The following is a 23,152-nucleotide window of genomic DNA, read 5'->3' as shown; positions in this document are numbered from 1 at the left end:
GAAGCTGGCGGTTTGTCCCTGCTGTCCCTTTAATCTTAGCCAGAGAGCTCATCCGAGAGGCCATGGTGTCTGCCTGGTTTCCCGGAGCAGCCGAGCAGCCGCAGCGGGCGTTCGTTCACTGCCGCCTGGCGCCTTCCCGCCTGCGCCCGTAATGCCGCTTACCGGTCCGAACATGCCCGTCGGGTGCACAGATGGCTGATGCCCATGATCTTGCTCTCGCAGTCTGTCTCCTTCCTGGCCTGGTGCGCCCGAGTGTCGCGCACTGGAGAGAGCAGTGAGCATGCTGGTGAGCCCAGGCTGTGGACTAGGGTAACCAGACTCCTGCTGAGGACCTGAGAAGTTCGGCTCCAAGTCTAGGACTTGAGCTCTTAAGCGCCAGGACCTGCGACCTGTGTGGACTGCCTGTGGTGTTTTCGCCGCTCTTTAAGATTTTGAGCCGGGATCCAGACAGTTGACCCTGCTAAGTGAAGGACCTCCAAAAAAATGAAATGTGGATCTTCCAATCTCAGAATTCTGTACTCATTCACTGACATTCACTGAGCACCCCATTCCCGGGGCTGCTACGATGAGACTGGCACCCTCTGCCACCAACGACAGATGGCACATTTTGCTGATTAATTCAAAAAGCATTCGTTGAACACCAACAGTTATGCTAGGCACGGTTTATTCCTGCTTATTGAAAGAATAAAGTGTGATTTAGGGTCTAGCAGGAATCAATTTGAATCTGAACCTTGGCCCTGCTTCTTACTTGCTGGGTGATTTATGACTCCCTCTGTGTATCAATTACATGATTCTTAAAAATGGACATTGTGCCTGCCTCCTAAGTGTAATATGAGAGTTAAACCTCATGCCTTTTCTTTCCACTTCCTTTTATTTCTTCCTGTTAGAAGATTGGGGGTAGGGTGGGAAAAAAAAAATCATCAAACTGTGTATCTCACTGCTTACATAGAGGACAGCACCACTAATGGGTACACAGCCCACTGACCAGCACATCTCCCCAGCGGTCAAACATAGGTTCTCTGCAAATTGGTGTAAAAGCTTTCATCCAGATGCTGCTCTTTGGTCTACATGCTGAGGCAGGTTATGTTTACGCAGAGCCCTCTCACCACATCCCCTGACAGTGCCTCTAAAACCACCGAAATCCAAAAGGAAAAGATCCGCGTTCTGCAACGGCATGGTGACTTGACTCTACCATGGGCCTGGTGTTGTGGGACAGCCTGGGAGGCTGGGTCAGATCCTGCCTGTGTTACTGTCTGGGGAGCCGGTGCGCTGAGAGGGTTGGGGAGCCAGCGTCTGGCTTCCTTGTCACCACAAGGTCTGTGGTTTCTAACCCTGTCTGCATCCGAGTCCCACTAACCAACAGCAGGAGAGAAAACAGACGTGTACACAGGCAGCCACACACACACCCAGACTAGCGGAGCCTTCAGAGGAAGTGGAGCGCCAGATGTTCTGGGTTTCCTGTTCGATGCTTCCACAGCTGGTCGAGTCTGTGTCTGTGGTTTGTCTGTCTCGGGCTCATGTGAAAGACAAAAGCTGGACTGACGGGAAACCTCTCAGCGCCGGCCCCCCCACCCCCCTTCCCCGCCCTGGCTCTGACTGATCAGTTACAGGGAAACCTGGCAGGTCAGAAATTTCCTGAAACACTCAGAGCTGGATTCTCCCAGGAAGAGGCCGAATTCCCCTGTCCCCAAAGAGCATCCCCTAGACTGATAATCAGCCCATGTAGAACCTGGGGAAGATGGAAACCTGTTCAAATATGCCATGTATCTACCCTGTCATTTCCAGTGAATGGAAGGACGTTGAGGCCAGATTGCAGTAGTCTAATTCAGAAGCCAGCTTGTGGCAGCCGCTTGGAAACCCTCAAGGAGGCCAGGTGCAGTGGCAAGCACTTGTAGCCCAGCACTTGGGAGGCTGAGGCGGGACGATCACTGGAGCCCAGGATCAAGACAGCCTGGGGCAACACAGCGAGACCCCATTATTTTTTTTAAAGATCAACACCTGAGGTAATGATTGAGAAACAGGAACTGTGTCTTTGGGGACTGAGTGTACAAGTCCAGCCTCACCTCACCTCTCACGTGTGACTGGATTCTAACAGACAAGGGTTGGACACAGTGCTGTGCTGCTGATTTACAAGTAATTTTAACTTCTCTGGTCCTGGTTTCCTCATTTGTAAAACACACGATAGCATCTACTTCACATGCGGGCTCCTTGAGACACTATACATAGATTTGCTTGACAGTCTCTTGTCCATAGTAACTGCAAAATAAATGCTGGCTTCCATTTTCTCTTCACAAATGAAGTCTGTTGAAAGAGAAGCAAGACAAAACAAATGAGGTCAAACAAGCATCAGCCAATACTCTGACCTCAGTATAACTGCCTGGTGGTGGGGTTCAGCAAGAGTACTCTATTCATGGTGGTGTCCATCATGGGGATACTGGGAGAAGGGCCTGTGGTCATCCCTGGGTGTAGAGTAGGGTTAGTGTCTTGGGGTGGAAGGAGAACAGGCAGAATGCTCCCCTGCTTCGCTCAGTGGTGGTCAGAATAATTATGGCTTTGGTTCAGTCTGCGTTGGGACCCAGGTCATAGGTCACAGGTCACAGGGACCTTTGCCCAGAGTCCCATCCTCCAGCAGGCTCCACCCTGACTCTCCTCTAGCTGCATCCACAGGCTAGAGCAAGCATTAGGGTCAGTGCCTCTAATGTTTGGCCCACTAGGTTCACATTGTCAATTCTGACACTTTCAACTGTGCAACCTTGGGCAAGTTGCTTCACCTCTCTGTGCCTCTCTCATTTGTAAAATTGGTAACATAACGACCACATCCCATGTTAGCTGTGAAGATGACTTAATATGTGTAAGTCACTTAGAACCTCTGCTGGCACATGGTAAAAGATCTGTAAGTGCTATTTCAAATATGAATGTGTTTTATTCTTACAGCAACCTACTTCTAGCTGCTTTGAATGATGAGCTCTATTGAACAGATGAGAAAACTGAGGCACAGAGAGGTGAAGTAATACTGTGGGGTTGCACAGGAGGTTAGTAGCAAGGCTGAGACTTCCCTCCAGTTTTTTTTCTGACTCCTCCTGGTGCATAAAGTCTGAGTTGCACTTCTTTCTGTCTCCTGGTCATCCTCTGCCCCTACCCTGCTCCCTGCCCCATGTGTCCAGGATCTCGCCACCTGCAACCCCAGCTGGACTCATGCTTCCAAATCCCGGTCTAGATTCTTGACTATGGTTTCTTGACAAAGCTTCCCTTACACACAATTGCCTCCGACACACAACTGTTTCTTGCTGGGATGAGCCCAAGTTAATTCACAAGAAATCTCCAATATTCTGGGACCATTTACAGTTTAACCGAAAGAAGTGTCCCTTGGGGGGAATTTCAGCCACCAAGGGCAGTCTGGCAGGGGGGACGGTTCTGTGTGCTGCATTCCACAAATACCCCCACCCTGGCTCTGGGGCTGGCTTCCTCTCCTGGGCTGTGTGAAGCTGGCTGACAGAAGGAAGCAGGAGGGTGTGAAGTTCTCAAATGTAGCCTAATTATTGCCCCAGGAGCTTTAAAATGCAGGGCCTGAGGTGCCGGCCAGGTGTGTGCACTACCTTTTGAGAATACTGAAACAGAAGACTAAGGTCAAGTATTTGTATGAACCACGTGACCTTGGACTTGGTCCTTCTGAGCCTCAGCATGCTCATCTTTAAACTAGGAATTAAGCCCCTTCTCCCAGCCACCAGGGCCTCAGTGACGGTGCTTCCTGGCCTGTCAATGCCAGGGGTGAGTGAGCACTGTGTTAGGTTAGGGCTGCAGTGCTGCAGGGACACAAAGGAGGGCACAGACAAGCCTCTGAGAAGTTCCTGAAATCTCTGGGGCCCCTGAGTTTAAGCTGATTAAGCACTCTTTTGGGTGAGGCTGTTGGCCAGAGGGGAAGCTTTCTGTCGGCATGCTTATGGCTCCTGGGAACAGCATGGCAAGCATATCAGCGTGCCATGGGCTGAACTGGTCAGGGCACGCGAGGTCGTGCTGCAGTAACAGACAGCCCCGGAGGCTGGGCGGCCGACGGAGGCTGATGTCTCGCTCATGCGCGACGACCAGGCAGGTCGGTGGGCACTCCTCCACAGACTCCCCCAGGGACCCAGGCCGATGGTTCCCCATCTTGTGTTTGCACCTCCTGGAATACACTCCTCCGTAGTTGCAGCACTTGGGAAAGAGACCCTAGAGGACAGGGCAGGGGCTTTTTGCTGCTAAGTTCCATTGGTCAACGCGTGTCCCATGGCACAGTGGGACTGTGGGGGAGCCCTACTGTTGACACCACGGGAACGTCCAGGAGTCTGGAGACCTGAAAACTCTTGGTCCAGATTCCCAGCTGGGGCACGTGGACGTGGCTCTTGGGAGGAAGGGAAGAAACACTCCTTGCTTGGGTTGGGTTTTTGTCTCCTGTATCCCAGGAGGCTCTGCTTTGCCCTCTCGGTGGCGCGCGGATTAATTAGTCTGGTGCGTGTTTGCTCTTCTTTCTTCTCCTTCTTGCCTACTCTTGAGACATGGGAAGAAAAGCAATCTGCCTCAAACAGCCGGCCATTTGGCCCAGTTCCCCAACGTGGACAGGAGCATTTCCCTGCAGGCTGAGGGCCCTCACTGCTCCAGGAGACCCAGGACCCTGGGCTGGGGAGGCTTTGGGGCCCAGAAAGCCCAGGATGGGAATTGCAGAGGCTGAGGTCATGTTCCTTCTGCTCACACCAACCCTGGTCTAGGCTCTCTGGGTAAAGTGCACCCAAATGCAGCCCAGATATCTTTGGGAATGGAACACTGGACTGGAACCTGGCAATCTGGGGCAGCAGTTTTTCTGGAGCAAGCAGCTTGGGGATTTGCCTTGGGAAATCTTTGTTCCTCGAGCAACAGTGGAGAAATGTCCCTTATTTGTTTAACCTCGAATCAAGCCGCAGCCCCCATTTCTGGGCTGCTTGGAGAGGGTTTGTTTTAAAATAGCTGAACAAGCTGGAAAGCGTGGGTCTAGGCTGCTGGAATGCTTCGCAGAAGGCAGCTGAGCTCTGGAGTTCTTGTAACTGGCCTGGTTGGGAGTGGGGATGGTGGGGCAAGGCTGCAGGGAGGGGCCGAGCCTGGGTCCTTCTTCTGGACTTTGGCTGGACGCCTTGCCTGATCAGGGCACCTTGGGCTTGGGGTGGAGGCTGTGTGCACTCAGCAGAGCAGTGCTTCTCTCTGCTGCTGTCTGACCAATCTCCAAGCCCATTGTTCATTGGTTCAGGCGGGGCGACACAGGGGCGTCTCACAGCTGGCCCTGGCGAGTGGGTGGAGAAACCCGAATTTGTAGCTCCAGGGTGTCAATAACTTGCATGATGGCCAGAACTTGGAGTCAGGAAGGAAATGGGCACACTCAGCTCTCCAGCATGTCCCCAGTGTGAATTCTCCCTCATCCAGGATGAGCGTGACCCAAAGATGTCCTGGCAGACTCTTCAGGTGGCTAGAGAGGACTATTTGTTTGTTTTCCCTTTAGTATTGCTACATAGACAGGATGTCGGTTTCTGGCTGCCAGAAGCCATCATGTCAGCTGTAGGGAGAAGATTTGTCTGAGCGAGGGGAAGAAAGGATACCCACAACATCATTTGCACCCCTGAATCCAGCCGTACCTAAAGCTGGTATTGTCCTGGACCTTCTGGTTACACAATACCAACTGATTTAGATGTGAGTTGAATTCCTGCCACTGGGGCACAGATACAGTATGCCACAGATAAAATAAATGGTTCACCCCTAGGAAGCTGATGGAATGGGCCTGGCTTTGGCTTTGTTCTCATTGCTTCCTAGTCTTCTAGATCGATCACTGAAAATCTTTGGGTGTACACAGTAAGTGGGTGAAGCTTATTGTAGGTAAATTATATCTCACTTAAGGTATTAAAATACATATATATAGCTGTGCATCATGGCACACACCTGAAATCGCAGGGGCTCGGGAGGCTGAGGCAGGAGGATCTCAAGTTCAAAGCCAGCTTCAGCAACTCAGTATGGCCCTAAGCAACTTCATGAGACCCTGTCTCAAAATGAAATATAAAACAGGGCTGTGGATGTGACTCAGTGGTTGAGCGCCCCTGGGCTTAATTCCTGGTACCAAAAATAAATAAATTATTTAAATAAAACAAACAGACTTGGGGGGTGTGTGTTGGGGGATGTCTTTCTTCCATATCCAGTTCTGCCAGGCAAAGATGCCGATGCAGGTTGGAAAACAAGATTGTTCTACCACCAGTGTCCACTGGTGCCTGCTTCAGCCTGCACCGGGGTGTCGGTCCACCCAGACACTTACGGCGGGGACTTCTTGGAGAAGACAGGGAGGAGCAAGGAAACGCTTCCTTGGAGGTGAGAGAGGCGGAGCCCTCAGCTGCAGTTTGGTGTCGTCTCCTGCTGGGACAAACCCTGGAAAGCGACCAGAACCATCCCTGTTCATCCAGGGAAGAGGGGCTTGCAAAGTGACCATGCTCACTGTGCACGGAGGCCAGGCCTCCTTCGGCAGGGCCCTGGAACACCCTAATGTGAAGCTGATCTCCCTTCCTACCGCTGGCGCCTGGGGAGGGAGATGGGGCAAGTCTGCCGTTGGCAAGTCCTCAGCTCCCTGAGCAGCCCTGGCCGAGGGCTCTGAGGCTCCTGGCCTCCATTCCCCTCCCTTCAGCTTTGCTTACGAGCGAGCTGGGTCCCCTACACGCCAGCTTAGTTCCAGATGGAGCTGTGAAATAGTGCTGGTGGCAACAGCTGTTGCTCCTGCTCTCCCAGGGGACATTTCAGTGCCACTCTGTGCCTGGCTTCTAAGCACGGGCTTGTGTAATTTTCACCATCCTGGAGGTGTGCTCTCTGGACCTCTCCTTCCTAAGAGGAAGATGAGGCTCAGAGAAGCTAAGTAACTTGCCCAAGATCACACAGTGAAGAGAGGCCTGGCTGGACCTCAGACTCAGCTCTGACTGGCCCCAAACCCGGCCTTCCTGTCCGGACAGTCCGTGAAGCAGAGGGCTGCATTCCTGCTTCTCACCCAGAGGCACTGAGTTCATAGTAAGCAGTCCCAAACAGGGTGAGCTCATCTTGGCAAACTGAGATTTAAATGCCTGACACTAATATAGGAAGAGGCTGTGAGCCTGTGGGGTGAGATTTTCCAGCCGTGTCCCAATCCCCAACACAGGTAGGCAGAGATGCGGAGGGCTCCCAGGAGGCTGCCCCAGGGTTTGGGGATGTCTGTGACACAGGAAGCCGGGCAGGCCTTGGCCTGGTGTGTTTGCACTTCAGTGTCTGTGGGGCACAGAGAACAGTGCCGGTCGCTCAGTGTCCCTGGGGTCACAGAGGCTGGAGCAAGGCAGGTGGGGTGACAGCTTGTCTGTGAGGGAGCTCTCTCAGCTAATAGCGTTGTTCTGCGGGTGACTCGGGAACAAGAATAAACTCCATTAACTCTAGGGCAAGCCCAAGGGTACCCCAGCCAGCCATCTGAGGAACCCTGGCAATCCCAAGCCCGAGGTTCTTCCATTTGCAGGGCACTTACAGTCCGGCGGGGACCGCAGAGCCCGGCAGGCTCAGCACTTGGGACACTGCACCCTCAGACAGGGAAACTGAGGCTCAGAGTCCAGACTCACCGCCGGTAGCAGGGTGGGCTGGGACGAGGACCTTCCACTCAGCTCTGCCCCAGCCCTCACGGAGGGGAGCAGAGCTGTCCCGGGGCCTGCAGCTGGGGGGCAGGGAAGCAAATGGCGGGAACCCTGGCATTTGACACCAGGCAGCTGCTATCCCTCTGGCCAGGCCCAACCAGCTTCTCCTTCCGGGTCAGTGAGGGTGGGGCTGTGCTGAGCAACTGCAGGTGAGTGTGAGAGTGAGTGTGAGCACGAGGGTGAGTGAGCACGTTGAGTGTGGGTGCCGGTGTGTGTGAGTGTGGACCATCCTGCTTCCAGGAGGGACACATCGCCCTGCAGTACCTGGCCATCCTAACAGGAAGTCACTTGCCCTGGGTGCAGGGCGGCCATACCCCTGGGACAGGATGCTATGGTCTCCACAGAAAAATGAGAACTGGGCAAGGGGTGGAAGGGAGGCCCCAGCTGAGGGAGGCCCAGGAAGAGTCAGGGTGGGAGACAGGTGTGGGAACAGGGAAGTGCTCTGGAGTCCCTGGGGGCAAGGGGTGGCCCAGGGGCTGGATGAGCAAAAGGCAAAGAAACTCAGGAGATGCTCCAAGATGATGACAGAGCATAAGGGGAACTTTGCCTCATGTCCTGGGGGACACTCTGGGGAGGAGACAAATGTGTCCTATAGAACCCACTGGCAGCCTGGCATCTTGTGGCTTGTCCCCTCCTGGCTTCCTCTGGATGGACCCTAACAGCCCACCCAGGACCTGGTGCCCCTGCCCTGGATTGGTGGCTTCCTCTACCCTGCTGGCACAAACTCCACCCGTCTCTGAGGACAGCTTAGCTTCGCCTGCTCTGCAGAGCCTTCCCAGCTCACAGCACAAGGGGCTTCTCTCCCTGTGGGCCCTATTCTCAACTGTGTGTGTGTGGGTCTTGCCTGGCCACCTGCACCTTGGTCCTCTTTACCCTCTGGCCGATGTGACCAGGACTGGGCCTGCAGACAGAACTACAGCAGATAGTAAGGACTTTCTACCTGCAGATGTTCACAACAGTGTTATTTATAATGGTGAAGAACTGGAAATCACGGTGCCTACGTACCCTAACAGGGAAGAATGCCCAAACAAATAATGACATTATCTGCTGGATAAATATTAGAGGGACATTTATTAAAAACAGTTGTAGCAACGTAGAAAGTTGTGCAATAACATAAAATGCAGTGCAATGATTGTGATGTTCAAAAACAACATGCTTACAGCCAAGAGCATGCAGAGGAGAAACAGCAACAGAAAACATGGTAGTGTTCCTGGGGAACAGGACCATGGCTGATGTCTGATTTTCTCTTTTCCTCTTTCCTATAACAAGCATGAATAACTTACATCAAGATTAATTATACTTTAAAATATCTTTTTTTCTTATCTTAAAAGTCATTTTCCTTTTTGTAAAACAACACGAATAAGGAAAAGGAGAAAATAAACATGCTAACATTTCACATATTTCCTTCTAGTCCTTTCTCCACACGTTTCCACATCTATAATTAGGTACTCTTTGACTAGGGAGAAAAACCCCAAGGAATTTTGGAGGCATTCTCCCTGGCCCAGAGGCCCCGGTTCCCTGGAAGTTCCCTGCAGCTCTGGGAAGAGCCGGGCTGCTGACCAGGCTTGTGGGACCAGAGTGGTAGCCTGCTCAGGGTCCTGGGCCAGAGCGAGTCCATTGTCTCAGCTCCCTCAAAGGGGACGCTGCCCTCAGGCCCAGCCTCCCAGCCCAGGCTCTAGGCCCTGCCGTCCAGCCTCCCGCAGCCTCTTTCTAGGGACCTTTGGACAACCAGTTCGCTGACTACTCTTGACCTTCTCAAAGTCCTCGCCTCCAACCCATAGGACACTATCCTTCCAAGTGGCTTTAGCCCTTGTTGGTCACGGTGGGGATTTTCTGCCTGGGTCCTTTGGTTTGGACAATCAACAGTAGGCTGGGCCCTGAGGATTGGTGGGCCTCCTGGGCCTGGCCCTGTCTTGCCCTGTTCAGATGAGGACACTTGCCATAGGGCTCTGCCAGGATCAGGCCGCAGTGGCCCCTGAGAATCTGCTGGCCCTCTTCATCCTGGGTGGCCCTCCGGGGCTGCTGACTCATTTGCCCCCTGTAGGCCCGGCCAGCTCACCCCCGGCTCTTCTAGGAAGTGCCGTGTACCCTGGGGGGTGGGGGAGACCTGATCCCTTGGCCTGTCCTCAGCCCGAGACTTCCTCTTCCCACCCTGTGGCTGCATCTGCCCCACGAGTAAGATTCAGCGATTCAGAGCTTCTCTGCCTCAGCCTCCCGCTCCTGCTGGTCGCTCCCCAGCAGCTGTCCCATAGCCACAGCGGGCTCCTTTCTCCGTCAGAGGTGAATGAGAATCAGGAGCCACCCGGGTCTGCCCAAGCGGACCTTCTCCGTGGCAACCTGTTCCCACTTTGGAGGCAGGACAGACCAGGCTGGCCAGGCCCTCCTGGCTGGGTCAGGGTGAGGACAGAGGTGGAGAAGGCCGAGCCCCAGGCCAGGCAGGAGTGAGCGGGTGGGCCAGGATGCCCAGAGATGTCGTGTTGGAGTCTGCGTCAGTGCCCGGCACGGTGCTGGCACACCGGAGGCACTGGCAGCATTTGTAGGCTCGATGATCTGCTCCAGGGCTCCAGGGGAGATGGTGCAGAAGGATGGCCATGTTTTTATTTTGTGATGATGGAAAAACTTATTTTGCTTCTATTCTCTAGAAGCCTAAATCCATCCAGAAAGCATCTGCTAAACACTCACTATGTGTAAAATACATGTTTTTATTTTTATTTTTTTAAGACCTAATTAATACCAGCCTAAGGGGGAAATCTACCAGATTATATCACAGGAGTTCACAGACTTCTATCCACAGGCTTCAGCCTCAGGGACAAGATGGCCCAGCAGTTCCCATGATGTGGTCAGGTCCCTGCCTTCCTCTACAACTCTAAGAGAAAGGCTTTTTCTGTCAGCAGGGCAGGAACATCGTCTGAAACCTGGAGCTTCCCATCCTTCCACCTCAGCAACCTCCAGAAAAGAGGGCAGGTGTTCTCACCTCTGAGTCCCTTGCAGAGGAGCCACACCTGGTGGCTGAGATGTTAGTGGACCTTCTTCAGCAACTTTCCCTTTTCTCCACTGAGCATTTATTTTAGGTCCGGATGGTACTTTTAAGATCATTGTTAATGGCATGGAAGATCGAGGTTCACCTCCCGATCTTCCGACAAAGTCAGCAAACTGATCGCCAACCGCCAGTGGAGCACCAGCTGCCTGCTGTTGCCTGGAAGTTCACTGCTACAGTACCTGCAGGTTTGATTACACGTGGCTGCCACCATTTTGAGACAACAGCCAGGACCCGTAAGACCCCTGGCCAGACTGACTGAGCCCCGTCTCCAGGATACCTCAGCCCAACTGATCACTCCCTGCCTCTGGGGCCCTCACATCAACTGACTGCTCCCTGCCGCCAGGACCCCCAGACCAACTGATGGCGCCCTATCACTGGGACCCCAGACAGACTGATTGCACCTGGCCTCCAGGATCCCACAACCACACCAAACACACCCGACCTCGAGGACCACTGCCAGACCAACTGCATCCTGTCTCCAGGACCTCCAGCTGACCACGTCCACCCCTGAGCTGCAGCTCCCCATTTGCCAACACATTTGGAAGCCAGAGCAGCCATCTTGGATAATCCTGGAAGCCGCAGCTCCCATCTTTGGGTGGGGCAAATCCCATCCTGCGACACCTGCTGGAGGCTTGAAGCTCATTGTCAGGTAGCTCTCATGCATCAGGCTACTGAACACTGGGAGATTTCATTAGTTTATGACTGTTATACAGTAGATTTTCTTTTTTCTCCTTTTTAAAAAAAAATTTAAGTTTTTATTTCTTTACGTTTCTTGCTTTCTTTTCCTTCTGTTTACCTGTTCCCTCAGAGTCGCTTTCTCCCTTATTTACATGCTAACATCCGATTTCTTTTGATTACACTCTCACCCTTTCTATTTTCTAGAACTTCTGTATATTCTTTTATTATCTCATTAACAGCCATATTCTTCATCCCTCTGCATCCTCTTTGTCCTCCATTAGAAACTGCAGATATTATTGTAAACCTGTTTGTTTTACCGAAGATAACATTTGACCTCATTTTGTTGATTATGGCAATTTTGTTATTGTCCCCATAGGGGCTATTTGGTCTAGGATTGCATAGTGTCTGATTTGGGCACTGCTAATATTGATCTCCCCTTAAAGAAAGGGTTTTGGAAACCTATAGGGCCACTATAAGCCTAGAGGGGGAAATCTGCAATACCGCAGATCTGCAGCGCTAGAGGGGAAGATACATGAACAATATGAAAAAACAAGGGAAGAAAACAATCCAAACAAATCTAGATTCTATAGTAATAGAATCCAATGACAGTATGTTAGAAGAAATGTCAGAAAAGGACTTCAGATTATACATGATTAAGATGATTTGCGAAGCAAAGGATGAGATAAGAAAGCAAATGCAGGCAATGAATGATAATACCAATAAGCTGAAACAGCACCTGCAGGAAGCAAAAGATCATTTCAACAAAGAGATAGAGATTCTCAAAAAAAAAAAAAAACCAAACGGAAATCCTTGAAATGAAGGAGACAATGAACCAAATAAAAAACTCAATGGAAAGCATCACCAACAGACTAGACCACTTGGAAGACAGAACCTCAGACAATGAAGACAAAATATTTAATCTTGAAAATAAAGTGGCCCAAACAGAGAAGATGGTAAGAAATCATGAACAGAATCTCCAAGAACTATGGGACATCATGAAAAGACCAAATTTAAGAATTATTGGGATTGAGGAAGGCACAGAGATACAAACCAAAGGAATGAACAACTATTCAATGAAATAATATCAGAAAATTTCCCAAACCTGAAGAATGAAATGGAAAATCAAATACAAGAGGCTTACAGAACACCAAATGCACAGAATCACAACAGATCCACACCAAGGCACATTATAATGAAAATGCCTAACATTCAAAATAAAGATAGGATTTTGAAGGCCGTCAGAGAAAAGCATCAGATTACATATACGGGGAGACCAATATGGATAGCAGCAGACTTCTCAACCCAGACTCTAAAAGCTAGAAGGGCCTGGACCAACATATTTCAAGCTCTGAAAGAACATGGTTGCCAACCAAGAATCCTATACCCAGCAAAACTAACCTTCAGATTTGGAGATGAAATAAAATCCTTCCATGATAAACAAAAGTTAAAAGAATTTACAAATAGAAAGCCTGTGCTACAGAATGTTCTCAACAAAATCTTCCATGAGGAGGAAATGAAAAACAACAATGGAGGTCAGCAAAGGGAGGAACTACCTTAGAGAAAAACCACTCAAAGGAGAAACTAAGCCAACTTAAAAACCAAAAATAAGCCAAATGACTGGGAATACAAATCATTTCTCAATAGTAACCCTGAATGTTAATGGCCTAAACTCATCAATCAAAAGACATAGACTGGCAGAATGGATTAAAAAGAAAGACCCGACAATATGCTGCCTGCAAGAGACTCATCTCATAGAAAAAGACATCCACAGACTAAAGGTGAAAGGATGGGTAAAAACCTACCATGCACATGGACTCAGTAAAAAAGCGGGGGTTTCCATCCTTATATCAGATAAAGTGGACTTCAAGCCAAAGTTAGTCAGAAGGGATAAAGAAGGACATTTCATACTGCTTAAGGGAACCATAAATCAGGAAGACATAACAATTGTAAATATTTATGCCCCAAACAATGGTGCATCCCTGTACATCAAACAAAATCCTCTCCTCTGGGGCTGTGGGAGAATGAGATGCGACTTTCCTTCCACACTTAAGGACATCACATTTGTACCTTAAAATCAGCCTGGCTCAGAGTATTGACACCAAGAAACAGGCAAATGCTGCCAGTCAGGGATTGTCATTTGCTGATTTTGCAGATTTAAGAAAATGAGAGAGAAAATGTCACTAATGCAGACGACATTTGAAAGTGGGTTGTAGTATTAGCCATTATATTGTGAGCAGAGCAAAAAAAAAAAAAAAAAAAAAAAAAAAGAAATATTCTACCAGGACTCAAAAAACTGTTACCTACTTAAGCAAAAAGGTGAAGTTCCAAAGTTCATCTTTAATCATTTTACTTTTCCTTGCTCATTAATATAAATGGAAATGTCTGCCTACCTTCACGTCATCAATCACATGAATGATTTCTTTTGCTGAGTCAGGTAGTAATCGAGCCCTTACTTGTAGTAGGATCGATGCTCTATTTATGAACCTATATTTGTGGGTATGTTCCCCCTCTCCCCCAGAAAGCTGGTTATGAAAATTTACCAGCACGGCACAGAATGTGGCCATGGATGTGAAAATTCTAAAACAGACAGTTGACAATATCAGCTCAGACAGTGGCCCCGCATCTGGAGTGTGGGGAGGTGACGTGTATCTAAGCTCAGGTAAGAACTGGTTCTTATAATCCTGCAGTGTCACCCTCCCTGCCCATGAAGACACCTCGGATGGCATCCCTGGGTCTACCTGGCACACATAGGCCACTTTCTGTGCACAGGTGAGGGATTTGGAGCCCAAGGCTGGAGCCACCTGGTTGGTCTAGTGTCCACCCACCTTGAGGGATGATTTGGGACACTGAGGTTGACTGGGCTGGACAAGTGGGGTGGACTGGCATCAGGCCAAGGGGACTTCCTGACAAGTGGGGATGGTCTGGGGGGCACAGAGTGATTCCAGCCTCCAACACAGAGTACTGGGCATTGGGACATTCACTCATTCATTCATTTACTCACTCATTCATTCATTCACTCACTCATTCATTCATTCACTCACTCATTCATTCATTTACTCACTCACTCATTCATTCATTCACTCATTCATTCATTCCAGAAGCACTCAGTCTGTGCCGTTACTGGACTAGGTGCTGGTCATGCAGCTCTTTTGTCTTTCTTGATAAATAGTATTTATTGCTTATTTTCATCTTTATTGATAATTTATTGCATTAGAATTGATCATTCTTGATAAATATGAGGCACCAGGTCTTGCTCTGTGCTGATCAAGTTCCTCATGGAGTTGGTAGTCTAGTGTGAGACAATGAAGTAACTAGGAGATGGCTTTAATCTGGGGTCTATACAGGGTCTTGATAAATCCCCCGGTGTGTGTGTGTGTGTGTGTGTGTGTGTGTGTGTGTGAGTGTGTGTGAAGAGAGGGTTCCAGACCATGATCCTCTCAACATCCAGGTGCAATGGAAAAACAATTTAATAAGTGCAATGACAGGAAATTCAGAGTATAATGGGAAGGACAAGGAGTTTTACTAGCAGAAAGGCAGAGTGGAAAGCAAGAGTGTTCTAGGCAGAAAGAGCAGGTCCTGGAAAGCTCTAGAACATGGTGGTCAGGGAGTGACAACAGGTTTGGTTTGGGGACAAACAAACCCCCCTGGGAAGAGAGGTCACAGGGCAATTGTAGATAGTAATCTGTGAACCCAACTCACTAGTAAATCACATAGGCAAGTGCTTGGTTGAATGAAGATAATCAGGAAGCTTGCAGGTGGCCTTCTATGGAGGAGGAGCATAGTGTCTCTGAGGTAAGTCAGGCAGGGGATTCAAAGCCTGCACGAAGCAGAACCTACAGGTCTGCTCTGGGAGACCAAACTTCCTGGTAGAATGACTGGTTCTCACTCGGACATGTGCTTCCCCTGGCCCTGGGGTGCTGGGGGCTGGCGAAGTCAGCAGAGTGGCCTGAGTGAGCATCTTAGCTTCATAGAAGCCCCAGGGTGGACCTTCCTGGGCATTTCATCCAACCCCCTTCCCTGCCAGGATCCCCCACACTGTTCTGCAACCCCTGCGCCCCCTCCCCACATAAGGTAACTAGATTTAGTAAGTAAAAACACGATGCACTGTTGGATTTGGATTTAGATAAGTAACAAATGCATCGCTAATGTTTGTCTGCAAAATCTGGCAACCCCACTCCCCTCTCCTACCTGAACTGGACCCTGGGCCAGCGTCTCCTCTCTCCGTCATCCCTCAGTGTGGTTTGCTGTGGGCAACAAGGGCTGAGCCTGCACAGCAGGAATCCAGGGTGAGAACAGAGGCAGGGAGCATTCAGGAGCCAGGGAGAGGCTGCCCCCAAGGAGGGGGCTCCAAACCTACTAACTACCCCCTGCCAAAGGGTGAATGGGGGCACAGGGAAGCCGCAGGCCGAGCGCTCAGGAGCACCGACTCCTGGCCCAAGATTGAATCCTGACCCTGTCCCTGCTGTAGCTTTGAGCAGGCACTTACTTTCTTCTCTGAGCCTTTGCTGTCCTCTGTCAAATGGGGACATTAAGGTGACTGTGACTATCGAGAACATAGTCACAGTGTACCAAATGTCAACAAATTGTAGGCGTGCACACACATTGCCATGTTACTATATATCATTATATAATAATAATTAGTTACCACAACAGTAAAGTGCTTTAGTTTCGTTTTACTTTAAGTGTTGGGGATTGTACCCGGGGCACTTAAATACTGAGCCACATCCCCAATACTTTTTATTTTTTGTTTAGAGACAGGGTCTTGCTGAGTTGCTGATGGCCTCAATAAGTTGCTGAGGCTGACCTTGAACTTGTGATCCTCTTGCCTCAGCCTCCCAAGTCGCTGGGATTACAGGTATAAGCCTCTGTGCCCAGCAGCAATAAGTTATGATTCCTATACATTTTGTTTACTGTTTCCTCAGCATCTAGGACAGTTCCTGGACCACAGCAGCTCATTAATTAGGTGCCAAATGACTAAATGATGGCAGAGTGGGCTTAGCCTGCAGGTAGCTGGTGAGGGACCAAGTGTCCAGCATCCCCAAGGCAGGCATATCCCTCTGTAGCCTGACCAAGCCATAAACACACATAGAGACTTAGAAATTCCAGGATAAACTGTGTGGCTTCCTTTCAATCGAGTTCTGGGAAATCAGCCCCTTTTCAACCTGTGACAGGAGGTGGGTGGTGTCTTGGGGCAGCCTTGAATCCCGACTCCCATCGAGAGCCTATGAGGGTGAAATGTCCCGATCGACCCATCGGGCCAGGAGAGGAACCCTGGAAAAGGAATGATGGGTGGGCAGAGGCTCGAGTTCTGGTGCAGAGGTCCCCTGGCCCGCCCCATCCCCTCTGCTTTGCCCCTGTGCTCCCAGCTCAGCTGCAGGTGCTGCCTCTTCCACCCACAGGCAACTGCGGACAAGAAGATGCACCACTATTCAGAGCTCAAGCCAGAACCTTCTAGGATGGAGAACAGTCTCCTGCATCACCCAGAGTCACTCTCCTACCTGGGACTGTCACTCCGATGTGGGGATGTGAGCTAGGATGCCATCCATCATTAAATTCTCTGAGACCCTGAAACGAGGCGCTGTCCTTATTTTGCTTGAACACGGGTTCCGGCCAGGAATCTCTCATGGAATTTGGTTGCTAGTACTTTTAGCCTCCATTAATCCCTCCAGCAGCCCCCCACTTCCCCGTGGGTGCCCCAGTCCTCTCTCTGGAGCGGAGTGTTGAGGGATCTGCTCTTGACTCCTGGAGAGGGGCCGGACTTCCCTGAGCACAGTCACATAGAAAGCATGCAAAAGGCATTTGGTGGACATGGAACAGAGGAGATGACCCAAATCCTGTGGGCTCCTAGTGGTTCTTAATCTGTCGTCAGTCAAAGAGGGCACAGTGGAGGAGATCCTTCTAACTCCGACTGCCCCTCGGGGCTGCACAATCCGTGGAATGTGCACAGCATGAAGGAGAGAAGACAGCTCCTACGCCAGTCTGCAACTCACTCCTGTCGGGGGCAGGGCAGGGCCAGTGCTGGGCACCTTTCTGGCTCTTTCCCAGTCGGGGCATCCCAGCGTCACTGTCCTCGGCACCCAGGGTGGTGCTCAGGAGTTTGGTTAACGCTGCATGCAGCCTACATGCAGCAGCTGCCTTCTGGGTCATCAGACTGCCGGGTCGGTCCGGCCCCCAGGCCCTCTCGCTGGTATGGAGACTCTCACGCTGGCTAGAATAACAACCGCCCGGGCAGGGTTTTGGAGGGGCAGGAAGGCCCAAATGGCCCTGCGAGACGGAGAGGTCACTCTGTGTCACCCATATTTATTGACACAGCCGTGACTGTTCCTGGGACAGCTGTGAATCAGAGGAACTGCCGGGAAAAGCATTCAAAGGCCAGACACGCACTGTCTGACCCACGCCTGGCGTCGCGGCCTCACCCCGGCCCCCTGCGCCAGTGGGGACCTCAGGGCTGCGCAGTTCTGGGGCCCGTGTGAGGCCTGACAGGTGCAGGTGAGAACGGCAGGCTGCCTGCTGATCTTTCATCTGTTCTACACAGGTTGGGCACCTACTGTGTGCCGGACAGGGCCCTACTCACTGACCTTGGTTCTTCATGCTACTCTGAACAGCGACGGTGGGCAAGGCTTTAGTCAGATACTGGGTGCCGACTCTTTGCTCTTTTCTGGTTTCCACATGCTCTCTCAGGGCCGCCCGAGGCAGGGAGGTAAAGCACACAGCCTGGCTCTGGTCTCAGTCTCTTTGGCCCATAGTGCTGCCCTGGGATGGGGGAGAGCCGTTTGCCCTCAGACTCTGGTAGGACCTGTGTCCCCCATGGTCAGCCTGGTAGAGGGGTCAGCCAGCAAGAGTGAGCTGCCCTGTTCCAGCTCAGGAAGGGCATTGGGGCCTGGCCACTTGCAGGCCTTAGGGTGGGACTGGCGGCAGCCCTCCCAGGCTCTGGAACTCCCTTCTCATTAGAGTGGCCCCTGTTGCTGGGAGACACCGTGCAAAACATTGCTGCCTGCTCAGCAGACCTGGCGCAACCCCCAGCCCCTCGGGCTGTGCAAGGAGCCCAACCCCCTAACTAGAACCAGCCAGCACGGCCCCCTCCTCCCGGGCCTGAGCCTGGCTTCAGTGGCCATAAAACTTGCAGACTCTTTCCTGTGGGCTCCCCCAGGACGCAGCCCGCAGGAGCCTGGAGGGCGAGTCACTTCCCTTATCCAAGGCTGAGCAGGTGCAGCTGGGTCTGTGGCCTCCAGAGCCACGGCCGGGAGACTCCCAGTGCAGGACTGGCCTGCTGGGGCCTGGTACCCCGCGGGCCCTAGATAGGCATGGCTGAATGGAGGCACCCCAGTTCCAGAGAGCAGAGCTCCAGGCTCTCCAGCATCCTCTCCGCTTCCAACAAAGCCGGCTGGTCACCCCCAGCTTATCACTTGCCACGCCTGGCCGCGGGAGCCCTCCAGGTGACTCACGGACTACCTCTCTGCACTTCTACATCGCTCAGGCTCACCACGGAGCCATTATGTTACCCGTTTGTTGGAACTGCTCTGGAGCGGGGCCTGTGTTTCATCTCCCTCTAGATCTCTGCACCCATCATGGACTTGGCACAGAGCAGGGTTCAGGGAGGTGACTGAATCAGAGGTGCCACAAGCTGGGGCAGGAAGCATCCCATCACTCTCCTTCAGAAGTCTGAGATGTGGAAGCCAAACTCCTTTTCCCTAGTGACCCCAGAGGCTGATGTGGCCTGGGCCATCCATGTCTCTGGCCAGGTGGGCTGGGCTGACTCTACAGCAGACATTAACTCCTGGCCACGCCAGGGCAGAGATTCCACTTGGAGAAGACCCCTGTGGTTGGGCTGTCTGGGGACTCACTTGGAATCTCTGACAAATGCCAGTTGTCCAACCTCCAGTTCCCAAGTTCAAAGGCAGTAACCGCCCCAGATTCTCCTCAGCCCTGCTGGTAGAGGGGTGGCTGGGACCTGGGTTCTGAGCTAGGCACCCTGAAGTTTTCTGGCCCCCCCTGCTGTACCCCAAAGGTCAAATCAGTGTGCAGGAAGCAACTGTCCCAGCCCCAAGAATCGTGTACAGTGGGCTCCAGCAGTGCAGGCCTGCCTAGATGCGCTCAGGAAAGATGGCTCCTCCTTCCTGGACTTCAGGGGCCTTTGTCCACCCCAGAGACAGTGGGAGTCCCTAGTGGGAAGCTGAGGGGAGAGCTGTCAGCTGAGACAGGGACTTTGAAGGGCTCCCTGGGCTCCCTGCTAGGGCCTCCAACTGCAGGGTGGGTTGGGCTGCCGTGGCTAAACGTGGCTCCGCTGGCTGAAAGCTTGAAACTGCAACAAGGGATCGGGAAGCCCAGGCGGCCTTGGGTCCCAGGGCAGCGACAGCTGGGCTCTCTCAGGAAGTGGGGGTCCGGGGCAGTCTCAGGCGGCAAGCACAGGCAGAGCCTGCGACAGCATCTCCCCAGGACAGAGCAGGACGTGTTCCCTGCAGGAAGTGGCCCCAGCTGTGCCTCAGTGGCCTCCCCGGGGGCAGGAAGCCAGCTTCTGCAGATGATGTAGCTCCTAGTTTGTGGGTGTCCTGCACTGGGCCTCCTGGGCAAGGAGGAGGCCCAGATAGACCCTGCACAGTGAGGCACAGTGAGAGAGGAAATGGGTATTTATTAAAGCCCGCTGTATGCCTGGCTTGGTCTGGATGTTGGGGGTGGCATGAAGGAGGGGCCGACAGCAGCCAGGGGCAGGACAGAGCTGGGGATGCCAGTGCAGACCATGGCTGCTCTGGGATGAGCTGGGAATGAGGAGCCCGAGGGCCCTGTCCTGTGGGTGGGGCTGGCTAGTGTTTCCAGAGAACGAGGTCTTCGGTGGGAGAGAGGAAGTGGTGTCTGGTCTGAGGCCGCAGCTGTATCCTCCCGCTGCCCCTTTCCAGCCTTCCCTGGCCCTGCTCGGCCCGGCTCCCCCGCCCTCCACCGTGCCCCAACTGTGACCCTGGCGGAGCCATGTGAAGTCCCTTGCAGCCTGCCACCTGCCTCCTGGTCTCAAACATTCCCATGGGACTCAGGAAGGTGAGAAGCAGCCTGGAAGCTTCCTCTGTCCTCCCCAGCTGGTGGCCAGAATCCCCACCTTTCCTATGAGGCCCGGATGGTCTGCTGGGCTCCTTGGGCCTGTGGGGCACACAGGGCTTGAACTTGCTTCCACTCAGGAAAAACCTGGCTTGCCCAGGGTGTGGCTGCCAGGCCATGGCCAGAGGCCCTGGGCCAAATGATTAGCTGCCGCAGGGACCCGGCTTGTAAATCGTGTTCAGGGGCCACATCTGAGCCCGCCCTGACTTAACTGAGAAACATTTTTAAATCTCTCCTGTTGCCAGGTCATCAAGGGGACTGGGTTCTGGAATCGAGCTCAGGGACAGGCCTGCAGCATACCCACTTCCAGTCCCCGGACCCCCAGATTTTCATTTCTCCTGGAAGAAATGGAAAGCAGTGTCCTGCCAAGCCTGGCGACCAAGCTGGGGGAGGCCTCAGTTCACTGGGGTCTGGTTCAACAGGACTTGGGGAGAACCGGGACTTTTGTGGGGTGGCCCTAAAGGATGGCAGGAAGCAGGCTGCTGACCTTGGTTCTGGCCACAGTGCTGGGCATACCCCGTCTTCTTGGTCGCCTGCCTTCTTCCTGGGAGCTACTGAAGCCAGCCCAGGTCAGTGCGGCAGAACCAGCCCTCATCAGCAGGACCCTCCTCCGGGACCTGCACGGTGCTGAGCAGGAAGCCGGGATTCTGCTGCTCTGCAAGGCCGGGTTCCTGGGTGCAAGTCAATCCCACAGGTGGCGGCTCTGGGGGGCCTGGGTCAGGATCCACGGCGCTTCTCCAATCGTAAATCACTTATTTTATTTTAATTGTAAAGCTCTTTTTTGGTTTAGAATCTGCCCTCTGAGCAAACACTGCTGAGGATGCTGGCGATGCTGTCTCTGTACTTGTGGTGGATCCCGGTTCCCCGCTGGACTTGCTGTGACTTCCTGGGACTGCGGAACCTTGAACAGTGAGGATGTGGCGTCCCCCTGCCTCTGCCCTCTGGACCTCTGCCCCGCCATGCGCTGTTGCCTTTGAACTGGGCTCTGTCTGCCACTGGACTGAGTGCTGGGCCCCAAGTGTGCAGGTTGAAGGTCAGGGCAGCTTTCATAATGACAGGAGGCTAACTTGCCAGTAGTCTCCAAGGCAGGGCCGGCGATGTCCCGTCAATGAGAGCGAGGGCTTGACCATAAGCACGTTTGGCTGGGTACGAGGCCAATCCTTACCAGGGATGTGGTGGACAGAACAATGGCCCCCTGAAGACATCCCCATCCTCTTCCCCAGAACTTGTGGCTAGCCGACCTCACGCGGCCAAAGCACGTTGCAGGTGTGACTAAGTTAAGAACTTCCAGGTGGGGAGACGGGGAGACTGCCCTGGATCACTCAGGTGGTCCAGATATCATCACGAGGGTCCTTCAAGAGACAGGCAGGAGGGGCAGAGACAAGGAGAGAGACAGAGCTTGACAGAGAGACAGAGACAGACACCTAGAAAGGCACAAAGAGAGAGACCGAAAGGAAGAGAGACTTGGAGACTCTGCCTTCTGGTGTTGCTGGTGGAGGATGGAGGCCAGCCCAGGAAGGCAGGTGGCCTCTAGACTCTCCCTGGAGCCTCCAGAAAGAGCCAGCACACACACCTTGCCACCAGCACTGCTTCTAGAACCAAGAGGTAACACCCCGTGTTGTATTAAGCCACTGCATCTGGCTGTTGGCCATGGTATCCGCAGGAAACCCGCTGGGCCGTCTCCGGCCTGTCCGCTGCCTGGTGTTCCTTCCCCTTCTCCTGGCAGAAGCTCCTGGATTGTCCTTTGCCCCTCCCCTCTCAGTCCTGGGTCTGGGTAGAGCTGACCCCTGTCCAACTCCCAGCTGGGGTGCATGACCAGAAAATCCAAGCAGAAGAGCATCTCCTTGGCCTCAGGGCAGGCGGCCCGTCCACAGGGCTCTGCGGGGGGTGGACATCCTGGGGAGGAGAGACTCAGCACTCCCTCTGAGGGAGTGCCTGGAACGAGTGGCGGTCATCCGGCCCCTCAGGGGACTGCTCACCTCAAGAGGGGGCTGTGCAAGGGAGGGGACAGGTGCTCCCTGAGGACCCCATCAAACCCCAATTCCTCTGGTCCCGAACTTCTCTGATACAGGAGCCACTAAGTCCCATCGTGCTGAATTCTGTTTGAGATGGAATTCAGTCACTTGCCACGAAGAGGCCCACGCGAAAGTCACTCCTGGTCACTGGTATTGAGAGGCTTCCTCGGTGGGAGAGAAGTAGGTCCCGGCCACAGTGCCGGAACTGCCCACCGCCCTGGCCCCCTTTGCCTGAGCCTGGTCGGTGGCTTCGGGTGCTTGTGAACTTCCGTGCGGTTTCGCTTGGGAGCATCCATGAGAATCTGAGCAGGCTCCCTGCATGGGTGTCTCACCTGTGACGTGAAAGGTGGAGGAGCCGGAGGCGCCCTTCTGGAAGCCCGAGAGCCGGGAACGCGGACCTTCCCTGGCACTGTGGTCAGGAAACACGTGGGGACTCACTTCCATCACCCAGTTGGGTGACTTTGCAACCATTTTGGGGTGTGTGGGGGCTTCTGGGACCTGAGGCTTGGGGGCTCGGGGGTTGCCGTCTTCTATTTGGGGCAGAGGATCTGGTGAAAGATGGAAGCAAAGCTCTCATGACTCCTTTAGCTTTGCCCTTCTCCAGGGGAACAGCTGCTTCGGGCCCCTGGCTGTAGATGGCTCCCTCT

The sequence above is a fragment of the Sciurus vulgaris genome (assembly GCF_902686455.1).
Source record: "Sciurus vulgaris genome assembly, chromosome: 1".
Classification (NCBI taxonomy): domain Eukaryota; kingdom Metazoa; phylum Chordata; class Mammalia; order Rodentia; family Sciuridae; genus Sciurus; species Sciurus vulgaris.
The sequence above is the reverse complement of the archived record's forward strand: the minus strand, read 5'-3'. Positions refer to the sequence as shown.